Here is a 6,000-nt window from a genome sequence, read left to right on the forward strand (position 1 = left end):
TGTGTGATTGCTCCACGCCTGCTTCACTGCCCCGCACAGGGAAAGAGTTATTCACTACAGAATTCACAGACAGAATTTGGAATAACCGTTTAAACAGTAGTACAGAATCTAATTCCTCGAAGGAACGTTGCCTTCTCGGTCAGTACTTCCACTAAAACTACCGGTATACCGAGCTCGATAGCTGCAGTCGCTTAAGTGCGGCCAGTATCCAGTATTCGGGAGATAGTAGGTTCGAACCCCACTGTCGGCAGCCCTGAAAATGGTTTTCCGTGGTTTCCCATTTTCACACCAGGCAAATGCTGGGGCTGTACCTTAATTAAGGCCACGGCCGCTTCCTTCCCACTCCTAGCCCTCTCCTGTCCCATCGTCGCCGTAAGGCCTATCTGTGTCGGTGCGACGTAAAACAACTAGCAAAAAAAAAACAACTACCGGTATGTCTTGTTCTCTCGTTATTTGTATCTGCTCTAAATGCGGCCTGCACATGCACAATTCTCGAAATGGCTTTCTATATTACGATTTCACATTGGATATGCCAGTACGGACTGTCTGATACACACAGTGACGCTGAATCGGACTCGTTGGATATTACCCCAATAGGAGTCGTTAGTCATGTCGTGTCGGCCAGTTTAACATCAGTTGTAAAATGTACAGCTCGTGGTTGCGAAGAAGCGAGCTAGATGACTACGGTCGTCGCAAATTTACATTCAGAACTATCATGTCTCTCCTATTATTTACATTAAGGTAATGTAAATTTGAATAATATTATTTACAATGGATTCTGTCACATCAGAAGCTCAGTTGAACTTTAAGGGAAAGGGTAATCCAAATTCTCGGAGTATAGGTAATAAATGGGATTAACTGACTGCTCTCACTGTTCAAGCCAGATGTTATTGTCGTTGTTGAAACCAGGCTACACACTGATGAGAATAAATATTATAATCTGTCTTGTTACCGGAGTTACTTTAGTTCGAGAACGTGTAAGAAGAGGGAAGGTATTGCTGTTTATGTTAGACTGTGTTACAGGACTACATACAGCAGAAGAAACCCGTCAGGTGACCATGGTCGTTAAGGCGTTGAAGTCTAAGCGGTCTGACACCGATGTTAAGTAGGTTCGAGTTCCGTTGGTCGAAAATATCTTCACCATCAGAATGTTGGCCGGCAGGGTAGGAAAGTTGGTGGTATACAGTTTCTAATCACTGGATTGCGTGCAAAAAGCCTGGATTAAATTCCAAACCTCTCCGCAGTGTTCATATGAAGTGAGGGCATATTACGCCGTTGATGGTGATCCGTCCGTCGGATGGGGACGTTAAGCCTTGAGCAGACCCATTGGTGCTTTAGACAGGAGTAGGCTATGTGCTGGAACCGGGTTTCACCCTCTCCCTACTATCATATATCATGTCATTCATTTCATCTCATTAACTTCTCTGATGAGATTGGCGTCAGTAAGGGCATCCGGTCATAAAAAACCTGCCACGACAGATTCATCTCACCGCAGAGAAACGGGACAAGGGTTGGACAAACACAGATACAGCTGAAGTAGCTTTAAACATATGGATGGTACAAATCTGTGTCTTCCAAGAAATATGTACAATGAAGGACGTTATAGTCTAAGTAAAACGTACGGTGACGCATTTCTTCTGCAACATGAGGCAATATGGAACAATCATGGTGGAAAGTTGTGTGTCACTGTACGAGGTCTTAATGTTGACAAAGTGGTAGTTTGTCAGAAACGCATACATCGAGTGTTATAATCAAACTCCATACTACTTCAGTCGATCATATATATGTAAATGAACCAAGCACGCGCATGCCGTACAATGTTCCTGACAACTTCAGTGGCCATTTGATAAAGCTAAGTAGTGACTAGAGCAACTCACGTTCACGAAATAGTTCAATGCACAAAAGAACTGGGATGAGACAGTAAGTAAACTGTTGAACTAAGGTAGTTAACAGACAAGGCATCAAATTACCCACGGATGACACATGCATTTTTGAAATTAGTTAAATAAATTTTTAAAAACGGATTTTTTGCTAAAATCAAAAGATGACTCAGAGAAAGAATGAGATGTGGCCATTATTCAGAAGAGTTTATGTGTGATTATAAATTCATTTGTAGAAATATTTCTAAATTGAAGAGAAAACTTCAGAATTCGTATTTCGTTAATCGGTTAAATAATACCAATAACTATTAAAAATGAACCACTGACAACTGTGATAGTAGTAGAGCAATAAACCTAAGGGCACAGAATAAGACGATCATGAACAGCTTGGGAACAACTGCGTGTAAAGATGGCAAAAGCGAACAGCTAGGTGGAATGATGAAAAAAGAAGGTGTTTCAGAAAATGGCTTCAAAGAAGGATCGATGCAGACAGGTACGTAGATAAAAGAAACAGAGCGAAACAAGTAATTGTTGAATCCAAGAAGTCTTGGGAAGAATTTACTAATAACCAGGGCAGGCTAGATCAGGTGACAGGGACACCTTTCGGGACAGTGATGAAGATTCTTAGAAAGGGAGGAAACAAGGAAATGAATAGTGTTTTCGGTGAACTTATAATAGATCCCAAGGAATCACTGCAAAGGTTGAAGGAATATTTGAAAGTTTTCTTAATATAAAAGAAAATCTTTCCGGTGACGTCATGAGCAACCGAGCTCATAGGGAGGAGGAGAAATATGTCAGTGAAATTATGCTTGACGAAGTGGAAAGGGCCGTAAATAAACCCCATTGTCATAAAGCAGCAGGAACAGATGAAATTAGACCTAAATGGTGAAATATCCGAGGACATGTTCGACTCACCTGGTGCAGGACAGGGTGATGATGACGATAATACACGGGCCAAAAGACCAAGAAGAGGTTGTGCTAGATTAACGAACGTTTGTAGGCGTGTTTATACATCTGAAAGATGACGTTGATTCAAGTTTCCAGCAGATCGCATTACCAAGGCGCTAGTAACTGGCCCATGACGTAGCACGTTAGGTTTGATTTAAATACGGGCTGTACCGTGCGAGAGCGTTAGTGAGATTGGGACGAAGTGACCGTGAGTGAGTCAAGAATGCCTTTATGACGACGAAGAGGCCAGTATCAACAGCTCACTGCGGTTGAACGAGGCCGAATAATAAGGCTACGTGAAGATGGATTTTCCTGCCGCGGTATTGCAGAACGACTTGTCTCCACTGTGTGCTGGCAGCAGTGGTCACGAGAAGATACGCTCGCAAGAAGACCGGGCTCCAGATGTCGCCGTGGCACCACCGAGAGGGACGACCGCCGTATTCGGCGTATGGCTGTGGCGCAGCGGACTGCGTCTACAACAGCAATTCGAGCGGCAGGTGGCGTCAGAGTGATGCAAGAAACTCTTCAAAATCGGTTACTTGAAGGACAGCTCGGAGCCAGACGCCCAGCGGCGTGCATTCCATTTATCACCGCCGTCTGCGTTGTCTCCACGTGTCAGCAATGGCGACACACTGGACCTGGTCTGGGGAGCAATTTCCTCTGACGGCAGGAGCACTCTCGCACCCTGACTGCAGATATGTACGTTCGTCTGGTGATTCGACCTGTTGGGCTGCCATTCATGAACAGCATTCCCGGGGGTGTTTTTTAACAGGATATTGCACGCCCTCATGCCGCTGTTGTAACACAACGTGCTCTACAGAGCGTCGACATGTTGTCTGGTCGATCCGCCGATCTGTCTGCAATCGAACACGTATGAAACATCATTGGATGACAACTCCAGCGTCATACACAACCATCTTCGTATTGACTGACCAAGTGCAACAGTAATGGAACTCCATCCCACAAGCTGATATCCGGCATCTGTACGACACGATGTATGCCTGCATTGAACAATCAGGCGATTACACCTTTTATTATTGTACTAGCATAGTGCATTTGCGATGGCTTATCTCGCGCGGATGTTAATCTACAATCGTATAGGCCTACCTTTAATCAATTAAATATGTTACCTCGACAGACATATTGCCAAAATTTCTGTATTCTACATTCCTTATTTCATGGTGTTTGCATACTTTTTCGGCCGGTGTATGAGGTAGGGTGAGTGTCAGCACATAGCCTACTGCTCTAAGAGGTATGCTCCAGACTCAACGTCCCCATTCCACGGACGGATTTCTTTCAGCAGCTTCATATAGACTCATTCCATAAAAACACTGCCGAGAGGTTTCGAATGAATCCAGACTTTTGGCACGCAATCTAGTGATTAGAAATAGTATACCCCGCCAACCAACATTCTGATGGTTAACATTTATTTCCACCAGCGGGACGAGAGAGATATTCAAGTCTATCAATGGTAAGCATCACTGAGTTGCCAACAATGCCTATTGTTAAGCGACCGCCTCTCTAGACAGCGTTACTGGTGATAAAGTAAGCCATAAACAGCTGGGCTAGTTCTCAATAAACGAATGCCGTGTTGATGTAAGCATTACACGTAGAAGATAAAGATGCTGAATATCCGTGGCTATCGAGAAGTGAATGATTAACTTTTACGTAATCCCGACAGAGCAGGAAGAGGACACAAGTACGTCTCTCTCTAATATCTCGAGCTGGCACCATCTGCTACGTCACGTGTGACATATCATTAATTCACAAGAATGTCTGCGCTAGAGTTGCCTTAATGAAAGCCTCGGATTACCTCTACTCTAGCCTTGTCGACAGCGTCTTGTTTCACTGACAGGATGGCGCCAAGCCAGATCATAATGATTCTCCTGAATGAAGACTTGTGCAAACTTCCAGAGTTCTGCAAAATATTTCCATTATAACTAGCTCCCTGTGTGAATCTGCGGTAGAATATCGCCCTATGAAACAGCCAGAGAAACAAGATCCTCCCTTAAGCAGCCTAGTCGCTTATAAACAAACCATCAACATTGTATAAACGTTTATTTCATACTCTGATATAACTTCCTTTTTCATATACGTAATTGCTTTTCGCACACTTTTATATGAAATTGTCTCTGGCAGGTTAAACTCCGTTTCACAGTAATGTAAACAAGGATAATCAGAGAGATTATGAATCAGAGAACACCAAACATAAACTTCTTGAATTGTTTGTCCGCCTGGTTGCAGCACTGTGGTTCTCTACTCATCTACACCAAAAACGTCGTTTCTGCATTTCCAGTTAAAGTCTAGGTTAATCTATTTCCAACAGATAAATATCCCATATTTTACAGTATATCATGAAGTTCGTATTAGCTTCATTAATCGAGAACTGGAGAATCATGTTTATGACTCTGGTAATTTAGTGGGGTTTCCATTGTTTTAAGTAATATTAATTTCGAGGTTTAATTACGACATAACTACGGGTACACAAAAAACCTTGTCATGATCATAAGTAGAACTTCGCATCCAACACAATATATAAACCATTTTACATGTACCCCCTACCCTTCCAAATCAACGTAAGTATAGGACAAAATGCCCACACAAAAAGGACGGCTAATTAGCAAAACTCAACCATAGAAACCGGCAATCTACCAATCCACCGTGGCACTCAGGGAGTTCGCAACCGAGTTCGGATTCGACACCTAGTATAAGGCTACCTTTCGTAGAAACACACACATGCATGCACAAACAACAAACCAACAGAACTTCAACTCATGAGTCAAACATAGATGAATTCCGCGCCTAAGAGTCAAATTTATTTATAGTTTATTGTACCGGGAGGTACACCCCAACGCCGCGCATTTAAATCTTGCGCCTAAAAAGAACTCCCCTACTGGAGGAACCGTGAACTTGAAACTAGACCTACTTAAACCTTTACTCAGAAGATGTCACTACTATAATTTAACGTAATTTTGTTATCGTGAAGTTTCCTGTACTGTGGGAATTTCTATATATTTTGTTTGCCCTTCATCAAGAAGTTTGGACAGTCTGCCATAGATGTCACTGCTAAAAAGCTACGATCATGCACGCTGGTGCGAAGTGCAAGAACTTTCGATTTAAAGAAGTTTTGTATCAATAAGTTTTTTTACTAATTGATGTTCATTTATTTTTG

The sequence above is a fragment of the Anabrus simplex genome, chromosome 9 (genome assembly GCF_040414725.1).
Source record: "Anabrus simplex isolate iqAnaSimp1 chromosome 9, ASM4041472v1, whole genome shotgun sequence".
Classification (NCBI taxonomy): Eukaryota; Metazoa; Arthropoda; class Insecta; order Orthoptera; family Tettigoniidae; genus Anabrus; species Anabrus simplex.